General features: G+C 41.8%; 1 long non-coding RNA gene across 1 annotated transcript in view; it reads left to right on the plus strand.

Annotated features, from left to right (window-relative positions):
- Nucleotides 1–9,218: 9,218 nt before the first annotated feature.
- Nucleotides 9,219–19,711, plus strand: part of LOC138849933 (uncharacterized) — a 41,559-nt gene continuing 31,066 nt past the window's right edge. The window contains exon 1 of the long non-coding RNA XR_011389175.1: nucleotides 9,219–9,371. This is a non-coding gene — a long non-coding RNA (uncharacterized lncRNA). The remainder of the gene's footprint in view (nucleotides 9,372–19,711) is intronic.

The raw sequence follows: 19,711 nt of genomic DNA on the forward strand, positions 1-19,711 counted from the left end.
GCCTATAATATATCATGGGCCATAAAATGACAAATACCATATAAAATGTTCTAGTAGTCCCTGCCTTTGCTAAGCAGCATAGTGGAATGGAAAGAGCAATAGACCTGAAAGTAGGAGTCTGAATTTCAGCCCCTGCTCTGCCACTCACACATGCCATGAACTCTTGGAGCCTTTTTTTCTCCGTTGGGGAAATCTTAAGATTGGACTTGATGATCCCTATTGGTTCCATCTTGCCACAGGCCTTTTGCATGTGCTGTTGTAACCTGCAGATCATAGATATCAAACCTACTTAGTGTTTAAATCTTAGTTGCTGTCACCCTTGTTTTGGGGAACTTTTCTTGATTGCCTGGACTGTAATGTTCTCCCTATTTTGTGTTTCATGACTTGCTGCTTTGTCTCATCACTTGTGATTTATAACATGTTTACTCGAATGACTACTTAACAACGTTCTTCCTGCGGGGCTGTGGTAGTTTTCATATGCAGGGAAATATTTATTATTAAATGAGTGGCACTCATGTTTTTATGTTATGGGCTAAATGGAATTATAGGCACAGAATTTACCTTCTATTCTTAAGCAATTAGAAAACTGGACAAAATTCACCAAACAAGTTTTCAGTCATTGGACACCAAGTGGCACTGGGCAGTGGTTCCTGAGAGAAGGGAAAGCAATGATGTGGGCACTTCCTGTGCCCTTGCTCATGACCTTCACAGGAACCTTGGGACAGGAACCCAAACAGAGCCTGATGGTCATGCTGAGTTGAGAAAAGTTGTGGAGAAGAAACTTGGAAAACAGGCTGCTGGAAGAGAGAGACAGAGAGAGAGAGATATGGAAAATGAACTGTGTTCTGAATGTTTGTAAGCCCCCCCCCCCATAGGTATTTTGAAACACTAACCCTGAAAGTGGGGGCATTAAAAGGCAGTGATCTTTTGGGAGGTGATCAGGTCCTGAGGGCAGAAGCTTCATGAATGGGATTGGTGCCCTTATAAAGGAGGCCTTAGGGAGCCCATTCATAACCATCTCTTGTGTGAGGACACAGAAGATATGTAAACCAGGCATTGGATTCTGCTGGTGCCTTGATTTCCTACTTCATCATTTCCAGAACTGTGAGAAATAAATTTCTGTTGTTTATGAAGCACTCAATTTACAGGGTTCTGTTAAAGCAGCCTGAAAGGGCAGATGGGACTCTTCAAATCATTGGCTGAGAACTGATTTGTAAACATTTGAGGAAACTACCAAGGCCAGGAATGACCACTGGGAAGATCAATCCCCCAAGCTCACACAGGGTCAGGAATAGGCAGGGAACCCCTGGCCAGGGCAGAAAGACTTCCTCTTCCAGGGAGTATCAGGGAGCATGTGGAAGCACAGAGCCTCAGCGGTGCTTGCTGCTCTGGGCCAACCATAAAATGGCTAAAAGAAAATCTCAAAAGGACCAAATATTTCCAGGAATGTATGTCCCAGAACAAAGCCCCCTAAACATTGACAAGAATACAAAAATAACAAAACAATTAAAACAAAATCCTAGCTCCCAATAGCATGAGATTCATGGAGTCCAGCATTCAATCAGAATATTTCAGGCTTGCAAAGAATGAGGAAAATGTAATCTGTAGCCAAGAGAAAAACCATAATGAAGAGACTCAGAAGACAAGAGTGTGAAAAAAGCTTTTATATTTACTCTCTATGTGCCCTGAAACAGATAGAGTAAATATATTTTGGGTTACAAGAAACAAGAGGAAAACATGACTGTAATGAAGATAACAGTGGAAGAGATTTTCAAAAAGACTCAAATTGAAATTTTCTTTAAGGATTTATTTATTCATTTATTTGAAAGAGTTACACAGAGAGAGGAAGAGAAAGAGAGAGAGAGAGATCTTCCATCTGCTGGTTCACTCCCCACATGGCTACAATGGCTAGGACTGGGCCATGCTGGAACCAGGAGCCAGGAGCTTTTTCCAGGTCTCCCATGTCGGTGGCAAGAGCCTAAGAACTTGGACAATCTTCCCAAGCACACTAGTAGGGAGCTAGATGGGAAGTGGAGCATCCAGGAAATGAATCAGTGCCCAATGTGGGATGCTGGCATTGCAGGTGGAAGTTTTACCTGCTTCACCACAACACCAGTCCCTCAGATTCTAAAGATGAAAACCACATTACCTGAAAATATTACATAATATGGTAGATGATATTAATAGCAGACTCGAACCTAAAGAAGAAAACCTTAGTGAACTTGAACAGACACTATCCAAAAGAGAGCACAGAGAAAAACAAAAGGCCGAAAAGAAGAGAAAGATAGAAAAAGGGAGCAAGATTTATCTGTGGGACCATATTTACTCACTAACAGGATAACTGGAGTTCTGGAGTGGTGAGTGGCCTGGGTAGCCTGGTGAAGAGAGAAGGATAGAAAAAACATCTTTGAGGAAATGATGGCCAAAATTATCCAAATTTGATGAAAACTATAAACTCACATTTCAGTGAAACTCAGCATAACTGTCTTAGCCCACTGTTGCTATAATGAAATACTCAAGAATAGACAATTTACAAGGAGTCAATGTTTAATTGGCCTATGGTTCTCGAGCCTGGGAAATCCAAGACAGGGGGCCAGCATCTGCTGCCAGCCTTGTGCTCACAGTCATAATACAGCAGGGGGTACCACGTGATAAGACACAGCAAGCTGCCAGCACGGGGCTTTCTTACGAAGCTACTGATGTCATTACCGTGGCCCTACTGTCATGATGTCATCTCATCCAAATGACCTCCCGAAGGCCCCACATCCAAGTACCATTAACATAGAGATCTGAAAGATCCTGAACACATTCAAACCATAAGAATACCTCCAGCAAAATCCTTGTATTTTTCAATAACAAAAGTTACCGTGGAATGTTGAAATGTCAAACATCACAAGTGAGATCTGAGAGATGCTTGTGAGGTCTAAAGAAGAGCAATTAATCAGAAGAAATGAGTGATGAGGAATTGAATTTTCAATTCCATTTAATTTTGCATACTTAACTTTGACAGAAATGATACTTGAATCATTTTTTAGAAAGCTTTACATTTGGAAATTGGGAATATAAATTCATATTTTCAACTGTAAAATTTATGAAATCTATATAAACAAAATCTAATGGATTTCTAACTTCTAATTTCTAAAATTTCTAATGGAAATTTTCATCTGGTTTGAGATGCTATCAGTGTAAATTATGCATTGCATTTGACAGATTTAATATACAAAATAAATAAAACATATATTCAATATATATATTCAAATATATAAAATAAATAAAATATATATTCAAGATATAAAATACCTTGAATAATTTTTCAATGATTGTATGTTGAAATATTTTAGATGTATTGGACTAAATAAAACATCATTAAAATTCATTTCACCTGTTCCTTTTTATTTTTTAGATATGTGGTTACTGGGAAATTTAAAATTACCAATATGCCTCATTATATTTCTATTGGTTAATGTGGGCCAGGCTCAACTCCTCTCTATCAGTGTGTACACAGATTAAGCACATGAATTTCAAAATTTTTTTACAGCCAGAAGAACATCTTTTAAGCCCATTTTCCCACAAACATTTTGAAGCACCCTCATATGATTTGAAGTCCTAAAATGCTATAGAATTAAAAATAAAATTTCTAAAGGGGACATATTACTCCGAAAAGAAACAGAAATACTTTAAAATAAATTATAAATGCTGCCCTTCTGCAGACAATAAGAAAATGAACCAAGTGAGAGAATAGTTAAAGATGTAGATCATCTTTTGACTGAAAGGTATTAGAAAGAGTAAGAGTACTAATCAGCCATCTAAAAAAATTTCTAGCAAGATATCCTTAGAATGAGAAAATTCTGGTTAGTAAGGTATAAACATGGATAAAAATTATTCCCACTACTATACAGGGGCACCCTGGAGGGGGACCTTGGTTTGGGAAGTACTAGATAGCTACCTGTTGACCTGTTGGTGTTCTGTGTTTTTAAATAAAACGTTTTCCAATATACAAGCTGGGTTTGTTTTTTCTTTTAGGTTGTAAGAAACACATTTAAGTAACTTTAGAGACAAACTTGGATTTATTTGAAGTGATCTGGATAGTTCTAGAATAAAATCATTTCATGGCCTTTGGCTAAGAGCAAGCACAGAATCGAAGGAAATGCTTAAAAAGTAATTCTGAGGAAAGTCAGAAATCAAAAGGGCTGTGGCGCTCAGGCTGCAGCTCTAACAGCCTCCTTTCTCTGAGTAGCTCACAGGAGGGACCAGCAGGCCACTACCACTCGGAGCAAGGGTTGCACTCAAGAGTCCAGTTCCAGAGCCACATCATTTGATTGGCCAAGCCTGGCTCAAGGGACTACCTCTGAAGTCAGCGTCTGTACCCACATAAACCGAGAAACAGCTAGCTTATAAATAAGGTGATCTTCTTCACAAAGGGGGAATGGATGTTAACCATCGAAAAAATAAACACAGCACCTAAAACAACAGATGGCCCATCAACTACTGAGAATAATTATGTCTGAACTGTAATATTTTCTGATTCTGGGAAAACAGTCTGCACACTAACTTAGTTGAGACTGGAGTAGCATATACTTCATACATCACAATAGTATGTGTCTTGCTAAAACAAATTGGATAATATGTTTAAGTTAGTAAGCGTAGCAAGAAGGAAAAAAAGGGAAAAAAAAAAAAACAAAGAAGATAGGACTAATAAGGATATCTTGGTACCATTATATTATAGCCCCAGGGAATAAATTGATGAAATGTTAGTCAATTGCTGTTTCATCCCTCCACTTCCTTTCTGCTATCTCTTTAATTTGAGACAGACATTAATGTTTCAGTTGGAAACAGTGTTTCTTGAAATAGCTAAAATCTGCCTTGAAACTCAAATTCACTTTGCTTTGTTTGTTTCAGGGGTTCCCAGATGTTTTATTGCACTCTATACAAGGCACTGCAGCAATTTTTCAGAAGCAAAAGACTTAGTATACATTACGAGAGTACAGATAGGACAAAGATACGGAGTTGGTATTTAGAAGAGAGATGTACAAACACTGAACAAGCAGGCAATGCTTCTGGTTGTGAATGTTTCTCCTGAACAATTCTAGTACTCACAGGCTATTGAAGGTTATATATGTGCTATTTATTTATCTTATCAGGAAAATTAAGTGCTCCTTCTTAGCAGCCAAAAAAAATTTCCACAATTTAGGCTTCTTTGTGAAGAAAGCATTGAAAGAATGATGTGGAGTGGTTGGTTATTTGATTATGTTTTAATATTCATATGTATATATAATGTGTGCATATGCTATTTATATAGGCCTATACATGCTTACAGATTAAACATACTCTCTTTATTAATACAATATGTGTGAGTCCTATACTCTTTAGAAAGTCTGCCTCTCCTTGACCACCCTTACTTCCTTGTATCTGCTAAATCCTTACCCACATTTTCCATGATTTGGCTATTGACAGCCTCTCCTTTTTATGCTCTCCATAGATCTTATTTTCTTTTTTAAAGATTTTTTAAAATTTATTTAAAATAAACACAAGTTATTTAGGAAGAAGATATCTGTTAAAAGAAAAATCCTAGGGACTGGCACTGTGATGCAGGGGGTAAAGCCACCCCCAGCAGTGCCAGCATCCCATATAGGCACTGGTTCGAGTCCAAGCTGCTCCACTTCCAATTCAGCTCCCTGTTAATGGCCTGGGAAAGCAGCGGAAGATGGCCCAAGTCCTTGGGTCCTTGCACCTGCATGCGAGACATGGAAAAAGCTCCTAGCTCCTGATCGGTGCAGCTCCGGCCCTTGTAGCCATTTGGAGAGTGAACCAGAGGGTCCAAGACCTCTCTCTCTGCCTCTGCCTCTCTTTAATGTTGCCTTTCAAGTAAATAAATAAGTCCTTAAACAAAAACAAAAACAAAAACAAAAAAAAAAACAAAAAGAAAAACCTTTGATGAATTAACTTTTTTTTTTCTTTTTTTTTTTTTTTTGGACAGGCAGAGTTAGACAGTGAGAGAGAGAGACAGAGAGAAAGGTCTTCCTTTTCCATTGGTTCACCCCCCAAATGATCTGAAACCAGGAGCCAGGTGCCTCTTCCTGGTCTCCCATGGAGGTTCAGGGACCCAAGCACTTGAGCCATCCTCCACCGCCTTCCTGGGCCACAGCAGAGAGCTGGACTGGAAGAGGAGCAACCGGAACAGAATCTGGTGCCCCAACTGGGACTAGAACCCAGGGTGCCAGTGCCGCAGGAGGAGGATTAGCCAAGTGAGCCACGGCACCAGCCTGATGGATTCACTTTAATAGAGTTTAACTGACCAAAGGCTGGTGAACATGACAGTGTTCAGAACCAAACAGATTCAGAAACTCCAGGGTGCTGTGAGTTCAGAATGCATTTGTGGGCAGATGTGGAAATGACGAGCTGAGAGAGTCAACTGGCAGCTCTGCACCTACCTTACTTGAACACAGTTTGAACATTTGGCCACCTGAGATTTACTGAGACTTGGCTCTCTATTATAAGTGTATATTCCCAAGTTAGACTTTCTGTTAGTTTGTGTATTAAGTTAGCTTTAGTTTGTTATGGAGTCCTCCTCAGGCTAAGTTTGCTTTAACATATTGCTAGAATTTTAGGTTTTTAAAAGTATTGATAAATAAGAACTGAAACTTAGAATTTTTTAAAGATTTATTCTTATTTATTTGACAGGCAGAGTTACAGAGAGAGGTAAAGAGAGAGAGAGAGGTCTTCCATCCACTGGTTCACTCCCCAGATGGCCACAACAGCCAGAGCTGTGCTGATCTGAAGCAAGGAGCTTTTTCCGGGTCTCCCACTCAGGTCCAGGGGCCCAAGGACTTGGGCCATCTTCTACTGCTTTCCCAGGCCATAGCAGAGAGCTGGATCGGAAGAGGAGCAGCCTGAAATAGAACCGGTGCCCATATGGGATGCCGGCGCCTCAGGCCAGGGCTTTAATCCGCTGTGCCACAGTGCTGGCCCCTGAAACTTAGAATTTTTATGGACCATTTGAAATAAACTTACAATTTATTGGCTTGACCCTAAAGCTATAAACTTTACAATTTATCTACTCTGTCATAGGCAAAAGAGTAGATTCTGAGCTTTCTTGAGGGTAAGAATTGTAAACAAATGACCCCAACCCATCATACGCCCCCAAAAAGCAGGTGAAATGGTGCACTGACAAGTATTGGTCTGGCATGTTTGCTTAGACCCAGAGCTTGTGTTTTGTAAGAGGTGGTGTGATACACTAGGTCAAGAAGACCGCTGCTGACTTCCAGTATTTGGTCCCTGAACAGCTGTGTGAGGGCTGCAGAGGACTCCCTGGACAGCACACTGAGAATACAAAGGACAAGGCAGAATTTCTTAAGAGAGTGCTTTTGTCATCCACATCCATTAAAGAGAGGGAGAGAAGGGCAAATAAATAGAAAGAGAAGTGGCGTCTCCAAGTTGGTCTCTTAGCTGTTCCCCACCCCGACTCCCACCCCAGGATGCTCCAAGGTGACACTGGAGTTGAGATGATCCCTCATGGAGGAAAGTCTCTGAGTATGGATGCCCTGTGGAGAGGGCACAGCCTTGGGGGAGCAGTGCACACAGATGAGCCCAAGTCCTTTCCAGAAGGAGGATCTGAAAGGCCCCTTACAGCTTCCATCACCATGACCTCAGATAATTTGTTGAACTTTGTTGATCCTTATTTTCTTCAGTTGCAAAACAAACATCAAAAATACCTTCCCTTGGTGTTCAATATGAGGGTGAAATACCAGGATACGTGGAACATCTTTGTAGCACCCAGCACAGGGTAAGGACTTACACTATTGTTCACAACTTCTCCAACAAGTGTACCCATCCTTCTGTAGGGTATTGGGATTTCAGAAATGAGCAACAGGTTCTGCTCTCAGGGAGTCTAGCTGGGGAAGCTCAGAGGCTCAGAAAGGTCATGCAATGCAAGGTGGTAGGTGTTTGCGTGGCGTAAGCTGGACAACCTGTGCTCCCGGAGTTGGGTAAGGAAGGAACTGGCCAGAGGAAGTGGTGAGGGGAGCCAGGGCCAGGAGGTGTGAAGGAGAGAGGTTTTAGTGTTCAACATGCAGGGAGAGAGTGCAGTAAGACTTGAGGAGTCAAAAGGAAGAAAAGAGTTACAAATGCTTCCCAATTTCTGGTTTGGTGGCTCAGCAGGTGATGGTACCTTTCCCTGTTGGGATGAGGGGTGTCGGGAGGAGGTGCAGATGTGGGTGGGAGGCAGGGTCAGTTGGTTTGAACATCAACACTCAGGTGTTCAGGGCCAGGTAAGGGCCACAGGGCTGGACCACAGAGGAGAATGAAGACAAAAGGTGGAGTTTCATCTGGAGTCAGAGAAACAGGATCCTGGAAGAGGGCAGCTAGCATCACTAGTGGATGTCACCAGTGAGGAAGGGGCGTGGATAACTAGGAGAAAATCCAGGGGAGGGCTTCTAATTTCCATCATGTGTCTCACACTTCAGACGAAAATATCGTTTCTAGTCAGTCAAGGAGCAGCTTTCTATTTTTAAAATTCTTTGGACAAGGTCAGTGCTCTCAGAATGTCAAAATCCTCTATCAACGAAAGAGACGCATTAACTCGCAGGAATTTTAGTTTTTCAAAATCAGGTCTCAAAAAGTTACCCAATATACTGCTTTTAGACAACTAGCCAAAGTGAAAAAGGAAAAAAAAAGATTGATCTATAGAATAAAAAAACTCCATTAAGGACCAGCGACTATGAGGAACCAAAATGGTTGTACAGGAATCGTTCTGGTCTGGAATTCTTAACGCCTGTCAGAAACAGGCACGTTACAGTGCTGTGTAGCTGGAAAGAGCATTAAAATAAAAAAAAATAGCTCATAAAAGTTTGCAGCATTTTGGAAAAGAGTACACGTAAGGCAACGGCCATGTTCACGTTCCTACTTTGTGAAGGTAACGGGAAAATATCCCCAAATATTCTACAGTAAACGAACTACAGTGCTATGGAGACTGAGATCTGGTTCAGCTGGGGCACTGCCTCGGACCGGGTAGTCACGCCGCTAAGGTAAGCCTCCTTGGGAGAGAGCTCATTTAGGTCAGGAGAGCCCTTACTGCCCCTTCCCCTTTGTAGCCTCCCTGGCATCTGCCTCCCTCGGTGGTCAGTTTCGTCTCCACAGAACCAGGCGTTACCACGCGCTACCATTCGTCGTGCCCACTAGGCGGCACTCTAAGCTCATCCCAAAAGCGAAGCCCGCTCAAACTGAAACCTGCGGCAGGCACCTTGAAACCCCAGAATTGAACACTGGTGATTTCTAAAGGAAGCAACACATGGCTTCATTGAATCTCAGAGCATGAAGTCCTTGGAAACCTAGGTTTTGCTTTCTGTCCTTCTCTGGTGCATCACTGCTGGCCGGTAAGTGATAAGAACAGTGGCATTTTGGGGGAGAGGCCGCCTTTTCCCTGAGGACAGGTGGTTTGGGACTGTGGCACCTGGGAGCCTCAGGTTTACTACTGCTTCTGAAGGGCTTTTACCCTTCATATGTGTATAAAGTCAATTGAAAATAGATCTCAGTAAAAAGTAAGAGTGGGAATAAGAGAGGGAGGAGGAAGTTTGCAATGGCCGCCTCACTGCTCTCTCTCCCAGCAGCCTCAGACTGCGGGCAGTGACGATGGGGCCCACTGCCCAGTGAACTCAGGGTCACAGCTCTCCTTCCTTCTGCGGTCACAGGCCCTGTGTGAAGAGGTCCACATGCTCACTGCATTTCCTGCTCTCTGGTTGGGGTCCTGGAAGCTAAGCATTTATTCCCTCTGTTTTTTGAGTTTGGAGAGCTTCATCTTTAAAGCCAGCCACCGGGGTGCACTCTCTGACCCTCATTCTCATGCCACGCTGTGGTGACAGCCAGGAAATGCTCTCTGCTATAAAGGTCCTAGAAAATGGGGCATGCCCAGGCAATCGCTGGCAGTCTCCCCATCTCAAGGGCCTTCACTTCCTCACAGCTGCCAAGTTCGTTTTGTCCTATCAGGTTACCTACTTACAGGTATGGGGGGGCGGTTAGGGTGTGGACACCTGGGGGGCACATTATTCTGTCTGCCACAACAAGAAAATTTAAATAGACAATGATCTATTTTCATGAGTAAGATTCTGTTTAGTATTTTGTTTTTACGTAACGATGGAAGACTAATTTTTTCCCCAGAGAAATCTTTTATTTAATGAGTACAAATTTCATAAGTACAGCTGTAGTGATTCTTCCCACTATACCAGCCCTCCCATTTCCACTCTCACTCCCACCCCTCCTCCTCCCTCTCCCATTACCAGTCCCATTCTCCATTAAGATTCATTTTCAATTAACTTTATACACAGAAGACCAACTTTATACTAAGTAAAGATTTTAACAATTTGCACACACACACACACACACAGAGAATAAGTTTTACAATTAATTCTCATAATACAGCTCATTGACGATAGAAGTCCTGCATGGAAAGTAGTGCACAGTGACTCCTGTTGTTAATTTAGCAATTAACACTCTTATGTATGATGTCAGTGACCACCCAAGGCTTTTGACATTGGCTGCCTAGGCTATGCAAACCTTTTGAATCCACAGACCCCTTCAGTATTAAACAAGTCCATAAGCAAAGTGGAGGTTCTCCCCTCCCTTTAGATGAGATTGGATGCTTTCAGGGTGGTATGGCCGTAGACTCTCCTCCCTTTAGAGAAAAGTACATCCTTCTTTGATGGCCAGTTCTTTCCACTGGGGTCTCTGTCACAGAGATCCTTCATGTAGGACATTTTTTTTTTTTTGCCACAGTGTCTTGCTTTTCCATGCCTGAAATGCTCTCATGGGCTGTCCAGCCAGATTAAAATGCCTTAAGGGCTGATTCTGAGGTCCGAGTACTGTTTAGAGTGATTGCCATTCTATGAGTCTGCTGTGTGGATGGCTTCCCATGTTGGAACATTCTCTTCTTTTTCATTCTATTATTATTACCAGACATTTGATCTTATTTATATTATTCCTTTAATACTTAATTCTATCTGTATGATCACTTTAACACTTAAGATGGTATTTTTTACCACCCTGCTTAATGGGATTTGGTGTCCCATGGCAAGCTTTTAAACTGTACCCTTAGAAGTAAGTCTGTAGGAATATGTACAGAACTATACAGCTTTACTGTTACAAACTTCCTCCTCCCTCTTTTACTCCCACTCTTACTTTTTACTGAGATCTATTTCCAATTGACTTTATACACATGATTAACTCTGTTAAGTTTTCAACAAATAGTATGAAAAGAAAAAAACTGTTCCTCAACAGTCAAGACAAAAGACTTTAATTTTTTAAAAAAGATTTATTTATTTGTGTCAGAATTAGGGGGAGAGGCAGAGGTAGATAGAGAAAGAGAGGGTCAGGAAGAGAGGTCTTCTATCCGCTGTTTCCCTCCTCAAAAGGCAGCAACAGGCTAGGTTAGGCCGAAGCCAGGAGTTTCATCAGGATCTCCCACGTGGGTGCACGGGCCCAAGGACTTGGGTCATCTTCAGCTTCTTTCTTGGCACATTAGCAGGGAGCTCGATTGGAAGTAGAGCAGCCAGGACTTGAATTGGCACCATTATGGGATGCTGGCACTGCAGGCAGTGGCTTTACCTGTTTTGCCACAGTGCTGGCCCCGAGTTTATATTTAAAGAAAAAAATTTTTTCCTTTTATTTGAAAGGTAGAGAGCTACCTTCCATCTTCTGGTTTACTCCCTACATGCCCACAACAGGCAGGGCCAGGCAAGGCTGAAGCTAGGAGCCTGGAAATCTATCTGGGTCTCCCGTGGGGTGGTAGGGAGTCAAGTAATTGCACAAGCACCTGCTGCCTCCCAGGGGGCAGATTAGTGGAAAGCTGGATGGGAAGAAGAGCCTTGACATGAACAAGGCACTCCCACATAGGATGCAGGCATCCCAAACATTTCACAACTTAACCATTATACCAAATGCTTACTCCAGGACATTTCTTGTTAATAATTAATGCATGTAAGAAATCTGCATAGTAATTTCTGGAAGCCTACTTAAATATGATTATGGAAGATTTATTGAAGTTCTACTACGTTCCAGGAATCATATTAGGTGGCAGCTGTGCAAAAAATAGAAAGATAAGGCCTTCTCTCTTCATACATTTGAGTAGAGAGTTACAGATTGTCCCCAAATTGTTTGACTCAAGAATTTTTTAACTTTGTGATGGTTTCAAAGCAATATGCATTCAGTAGAAATTGTACATTCAGTTTTTAATTTTGCTTTTTCCAAGCTAGCTATATGCAGTCTGAGACTCTCTCTGGAGTTAGGCGGCAGCAGTGAGCCGCATCTCACTGAAATTGACAGTATACGGTGTTGCTACACTATGATATTTGATGTGGCAGGTGTATTAAATGCTTCTCCAACTTATATGTTCCACTCATGATGGGTTCATTAGGATATAACCCCATTGCAAGTGGAAGAGCATCTGTACAGAAGCAAATTATGTGTAATGAAGTAATATTGGTGCTTTGAGAGACAGCTGAACGATACGTTAAGGGAGAGTTTAAAACTAACATTCTGCAGCTTCTAAAACAACCATCATCTCATTGTGCTTATTTGACTTTTTACTTGTACTCCCAGCGTCAAGGAGAAATGAATCTCTCTAGGACATCTGATATCCCAGTAGACTACCTTAACCTTTGCCTACTATATTTCCGTTCTGAAAGTTAGAGGTCTGTCCTGAATTTGCAAGGATCTTCAGTAGATTGCTAGGAAGGGGGAAAACTCATTTTTTTTTTTTTGTCACCACTGAGAAGGGAAAGAGCTCCCAGGTCAATATTTATTTACTAATGAAAGTCATGACCTCCTTGTGGCGTCCATCTCTGCTGTTGCAGATCTGAGGCCACAGTATGACCATGGGACAACACTGGCATATTCATTGATTCAGCCCTCTGCCAAGTTCCGGCACCAAGATGAAGAACATTTAACTCATTCTCTGCGGCTGTAGCTGAACAGCAGGTGCCACGATCCTTTTTCTTTTCTCTTCTCTTCTCTCCTCTCTCCTCTCTCCTCTCCTCTCTCCTCTCCTCTCTCCTCTCCTCTCTCCTCTCTCCTCTCTCCTCTCCTCTCTCCTCTCCTCTCCTCTCTCCTCTCCTCTCTCCTCTCCTCTCTCCTCTCCTCTCCTCTCTCCTCTCCTCTCTCCTCTCCTCTCTCCTCTCCTCTCTCCTCTCCTCTCTCCTCTCCTCTCTCCTCTCCTCTCCTCTCTCCTCTCCTCTCTCCTCTCCTCTCCCCTCTCCCCTCTCCCCTCCCCTCTCCCCTCTCCTCTCCCCTCTCCTCTCCCCTCTCCCCTCTCCTCTCCCCTCTCCTCTCTCCTCTCCTCTCCTCTCCTCTCCTCTCCTCTCCTCTCCTCTCCTCTCCTCTCCTCTCCTCTCCTCTCCTCTCCTCTCCTCTCCTCTTCTCTTTTCTTTTCTGACAGGCAGAGTGGACAGTGAGAGAGAGAGAGAGACAGAGAGAAAGGTCTTCCTTTGCTGTTGGTTCACCCTCCAATGGCTGCCGCGGCCGGTGCACCGCGCTGATCCGAAGCCAGGAGCCAGGTGCTTCTCCTGGTCTCCCATGGGGTGCAGGGCCCAAGTACTTGGGCCATCCTCCACTGCACTCCCTGGCCACAGCAGAGAGCTGGCCTGGAAGAGGGGAAACCGGGACAGAATCCGACACCCCGACCGGGACTAGAACCCGGTGTGGCGGCGCTGCAAGGCGGAGGATTAGCCTAGTGAGCCGCGGCGCCGGCCTCAGGATCCTTTTTCAAGAACATTCTTGGGGTGGACGTGGGGATGCTTGGACAGAAGTAGAGTTGAGAGAGGAGAGATGTTTACAGAGGAGATACTGTCTTTTCAAGGGAGGATGTGCGATTTTGTAGTGCCTCATCTTATTCTTATGTCTGATGACATTACCAGAATAAGTAGACATTTTATTCTACTGACTCACCTCCGAATTCCTGGCCCTACCCAGGGTCTGTGTTCAAACACCAACACAGGTGTGCTGAGGAAGCACAGCAGTGGCATCCAGATGCTTCTTCATCTCAAGGGCTGTAGGGCCAGTGTGTATGTGTTAGAATCAGAGGGAGGGAGGGACGGGGCGGGGAGAGAGTTCATTCACTAGTTCACTTGTCAAATGACTGCAATAGCCATGGCTGGAGTCAGGAGCTGGAAACTCAATCCAAGTCTCCCATTAGGGTGGCAGGAGCCATCACGACTGCCTCCCAGGGCCTGTGTTAGTGAGAATGGTTGAGTCAGGAGCCAGAGCTGGAAACTGAACCCAGGTACTCCTTTGTGGATGGAGCCCTCTTAACCACTAGGCTGAATGGCTGCTCGGAGAGAGTGCACATTTGTAACAAAGCCACTCCCCTGACATTCATTAATGAATTTATGAGGGCAGAACCCAGTCACTTCCGAAGATTCTACCTTCAGAGATCATTAGCATATGAATTTGGGAATTAGGTTTCCAACACTAAAAACTTTGGGGACATACTCACATAGGACCTGAACCACAACAAGCTGGGTCATGAAAGGCCTTGTTCATTACAGCACATGTTAAGCACACGCCCTGCCGTGGAGAAGATACTCAGTCATGTTTGGTGGTTAAATGCCTGATATATATAGATTACAAAATGTTGGGTAATTGAGAGCAATTCCTGAAACATTTCTGAGATCTTTCTATAAACAGAACCCAAGGCCAGCATACATTATGTTTTTGTTTCCACCATTACCCCAGTCATGGATAGGTGGATTGCTTGAATTGGAGGGAATTCTTATTTCCATATCTTAAAGTTCAATGACTTAGAGTGTACCTTCCCACTTCAGCAGAAGCTGCTGAAAAACGAGTGGAATAAGGTTACTCAAGTTTAGTTTCAAACATTTTTAAGGATAATGCTTTCTGTGCAATTGAGTGAAGAGCAACCAACGCAGAGAGGCACATGTTTAGTCACAGTGACCATTTTGTGCTTTGCAAATAAATTAAGGAAGTGCCTCCATATCAGCTTTTTATGTTTTGCCAGTACAGTACTGCTCTGATATACTTGAAAGATGACACTGAGAGAAAAGAGAAATGTTTCCTAGAAACAAAATGGAAGGAGTTTAATACTTAACCGTGAATAGTTCAACTCGCTTAATTTCCCCATTTCACTGTGACCTTAAGTACTCTGTTCATTCCTCTGACACATTACTAGGCAGTTTCGTTTTAACTTTGTGTTTATAATACAAGTTGTAAGCATCACTTAATTGAGATTTACTGGAAAGGCTGCAGAAGCAGGAAGTTGGGATTTCCCTAGAGAAGTACTGACTTTATTCCTCTACAGAAAGAAAATGTTGCAATTGAAGGTTCTGAGGTGGGAAAATGTTTAGAATACCCAATGAACTGAAAAGGGCCAGTATGGCCAGTGACTCAGAAGAGTGATGGCAGATGAGCTTGAAGTGGGTGAGTTCCAATTTATTGTTAAGTTGGGTATATTAAAAATGTATTTCCATGAAAATATTTATTCAAATAAAGGTTCTACTGTCTTTGAATAAGCTTACAAAAGGTAGAAATATGGATAATTCAGCATTGCAGGTAACTTTCTTTTCTGGTCTCCATATCGTAACTGAATTGTTATCTGTTTGTAACACAGCTTAGTGGGCACTGGGCGAAGCATAAAGTCTTGATGGGGAAAAATGTCTCTTTACACAAGCGCAGAAAACAACACACTCCTGGCCTAGCACGTGGGCTTCATGCTATATTCTAGGCCATAGCAGAGGACAAACGCTCTGCTGAGCACATCACATATTTTTCACCTGTTCTTAATATAATAAACCAGATTTTTGAGCACTATTGTCTCCACTTTCATGGGTACTAAGGCTGAGAAATGGTAAATAGTTTACATTGCTTGGTAGAAGCAGAGTCCTAACTCCAAATTAGGTCTGTCCAATTTTAAAATATATTCTCAATAAGAATTAGATGAAAGGTAGATGAGCATAGAAAGCCTGGGGATGTAAAAATTGGAGAAAAGAAACATTTTGCACATGCCGAAGACTCAGAAAAGCAAACTCAACAGATTTTTGAAAAATATTTTGAGCAAAGCATTGTAAATACTCAAGTATATCCACATGAGCAACATCAACTCTTAGCCAGTAATTACCATCCAGCTGGAAAATGAAACAGTTCCAAATACATGTCTTTTATGTACACCTTTCAGCACATACAATAAAGGTCTTATTTTGAACCTACAGCTGTTTACATATTATAAATGTAATTTTTTCCCAGACCCTGCTAAATAAATCACCGACCAAGTATTTGAAGGATGGGGTATATCACATTACGGTCCTTCCTCCTTTCCTCTGCCTCTGCTTTATCTGCCATATTCCTAGGCCATTTGTCTTCTCACATGCTCAAGTCTGCACTCTGTTGTTAATTAATTCAGCTGGAGGCAAAACTCTCACTTCTTTCTGTCTTCTTACCCCTGTCCAGCTACCACAGGACCATTTTATTCCATTTCAAGCAAAAGTATTACTCTTATGTTGATGGGTAAGCATAAATTTAGAGCTAATGATTGATAGACTAATGCCAAACAAGCAAGCAAATGCACTGTCATTTTTCTTTAAGCCCTTGTGTGGCGGGTCATGACCTAGCCTACCCCAAGTATGAAGTTGCTCAACAGTAGAATTACTAGGTAACTGAGGCCCTGTAAAGAATTCTCTTCACAGTAGTAGATGCCCAGTAGGGCTGAGGTGGCCTCACCCCAGCTTAATAGCACATAAAGCAAGAAAGGGCCAGAGGCTTCTTTCTTGGCTCTGGTGACCTGATGCACTCACTCATTGCCCTGTACGCCCTGTGTGAAGCACTGGAACTTGGCTTGGCCTCCATGAACCAGGTTTGGTAAGCTATTTTCTCACTCACTGTATCCTTCAGGCATACATCTTTTGCCCTGTTAGTTGGCTTATTTAGTTGAGTTGTCACCTTTCAGCAGATTTAAAATCTGTACCAGCTCTTTATGTTTGACCCAGCTCACTCTGAAATCTTTCATTGGATTCTTTGCAAAAATCTCTGTTTAACTTTCATCTCTAATTAAACTGCTTCCCTCAAGCTCTGCATGTCCAGATATGTATCTGTATTATATTTTTTGTTAAATTAATGCTGCAAAGCTATTTTCTCCCATTGCAAGTATTACGTAAATCTCCAATATTGTATAGATTAAAAAGGCATTTTAAGTTTATTTGGTTATCATTTATCAAATGCATCAGTTGGAAATGCAGCCAGAACAAAAGCTGCTTGTAAACTCGATAGACCCTATTCAATCCTTCAAAATATAAAATCTAGGGTAAATGACTGGAATAACATGGTTGGCTAATGAATGATATTGTCTGTCACCAATATCAGCTCAGTAAAGTGTTTCTGCTGTGTTTTATGTGTATACATAGCTACTTCTGAATCATCAATGAGAATGGTATTCAGTGAAGAAGGTTGGCTATCAAATTCTACTCATTATGAGTGCCTCTGATGTGATAGCCTGGACTAGCATTTTCATACTTCATTTAGGCTACAATAAAGGTATAGTTTGGGAGACATTATGTTCCCTTTACAGGAGACATATAGGTTGAGGAATCTGCTGTAAATCCAACAGATGGTGAGACTGTGTGATACACACACACACACACACACACACACATATATATATTAGTTTAAATTAGATTATTTACTGGTTTTAGAATAGTTTTTTTAAATGACAATTAATACATGCTTATGGTAGAAAATTAACTGAATACAACTTCATGAGAAAAATTTCCTATGAGTCCATCATGTAGAGATAACCATGGCTATTTTACTGTTTTTATTCTTTCTATAAGTAAATGCATATCATTTTACTTATAAAAGTGAAGCTGCGCTGCTTGGTAACTTTCTTCTTTTAGTGGTATGAAAATCTTTAATATTCTTCTGCAACATAACTTTATTGGTTACAAAGATTTTGTTTTTTCCTATGGCATTTGGTATTTAACAAATCTCCTTAATACTGGAAATTTTGTGTTGAAGTGTTTGTAATAATTGGCACGTATATTCATTGAGCTAAATCTTTACATATCACACATATATGTCTGTAATTTAAGTTTCCAGAGGTGTACTTGCTGGGCTGAAGACTATGAACACTTTTAATGGTTTTGCTTTTTATTGACAAATTAGCTCCAGAAATATGCCTACACAAATTCACACACCTGACAGCACTGTAGAGTTTACTTGCACACATCATTTTGAAAATGCCATGAAGAAAAATCCCAAGTCCATATATTTATTGCCTTCTTCTAATTGTACTTAGATTTTTTGATTACTGGTGAGATGAAACTTTTTTCATTTTATTGTCTGTTTGAATATTTTTCCTTTAACTTTTGAATACTAAATATTATTAAAATAAGAAAAGAATAAGGACAGAACTTTATGATGTTGTGCTGTTACTGTATTTCCTCCAAAGGAAGAAAAACATGATCGTCTGTGATAACAAATGACTTATGGGATGAAAAACAAATTAACTAGATGAGGCACCTGGGCCCCTTAGGCATATTTCCATGACGCTTGTCTCCATGGTACACATAGGGTCATGAGGTTCTGGTCTTCCTCACTTTAATTCTGCTAACATGAACCCTTAAAATATATCCTAGACCACTATACTATGAGAAAGAGAATCAAGGAATATAAGAGTTAGCACCTTCTAATCAATGTCTTTAGCTCTGTAAGGGCTTTCCCCTTGCATGTTGGACATTTTTATTCAACTGTCTGCTGAAAGTTGCACCTGGGTTGCCTATAGTATTTCAAATCCATCATGTCCTAAATGAAATCTACCTCATCTTCTTCAACCTATTCTCTCTCTGTAAGTCTCTACCTCGGTTAGTGGCACAACAGTCTACTCGGAATGATCAATCTCCAGGACCTAAATTTTCTTTCCAAATAGCTTTTGCTGTTGACATATTTTTCTCTAATGCTTCCCTAATCCAGGCTTTTATAATCTTAGTCCTTCTATAATATTGGGCACTTTCAATGTGCCAGACCCTCTTCCAATTGGAGTTGTGCAGGGAGTAGAGGATAGTAGACAAATCCCGGGGCTGGCGTTGTGAGCACTGGGTTAAAACCACAGCCTGCAGTGCCAGCATCCCATATGGGTGCTGGTTTTAGTACAGGTGGCTTCTCTTCTGATCCAGCTCTCTCCTATGGCCTGGGAAAGCAGAAGATGACCCAAATTCTTGGGCCCCTGCACCCACGAGGGAGACCCAGAAGAAACTCTTGGCTCTTGGGTTCAGATCAGCTCAGCTCTGCCCTTTGTAGTAATTTGAGGAGTGAACCACCCGATGTAAGACTTCTCTCAAATACTTAGTCCCCTGCCATCCACGTGGGAGACCCAAATAGAGTCCCTGGTTCCTGATTTCCACATAGCTCAGTTCCAGCCATTGTGGCCATTGGGGAGTGAACCAATGGACAATCTCTCTCGTCTATCCCTCTCTAACTCTCTGCTTTACATATAAATAAATCTTTAAAAAAAAAATCCAACTATTTAGTTTTTCCAATTCCTGTCTTGGATGTGACAAAGCAGAAAAGGAATGCAACCACCATTGTGTTAGCCAATGAACTGAGCCCACCATCTGAAGGAACTACCAGCTTGGATTGGCAGGCCAGCTAATTTCAGAGTCCTCCTCCTGAGACACAGCTTTAATAACCCCAGAACGGGCTTTACAATTTACATTTCAGTGAA

Source organism: Oryctolagus cuniculus, chromosome 6 (assembly GCF_964237555.1).
Source record: "Oryctolagus cuniculus chromosome 6, mOryCun1.1, whole genome shotgun sequence".
NCBI lineage: Eukaryota > Metazoa > Chordata > Mammalia > Lagomorpha > Leporidae > Oryctolagus > Oryctolagus cuniculus.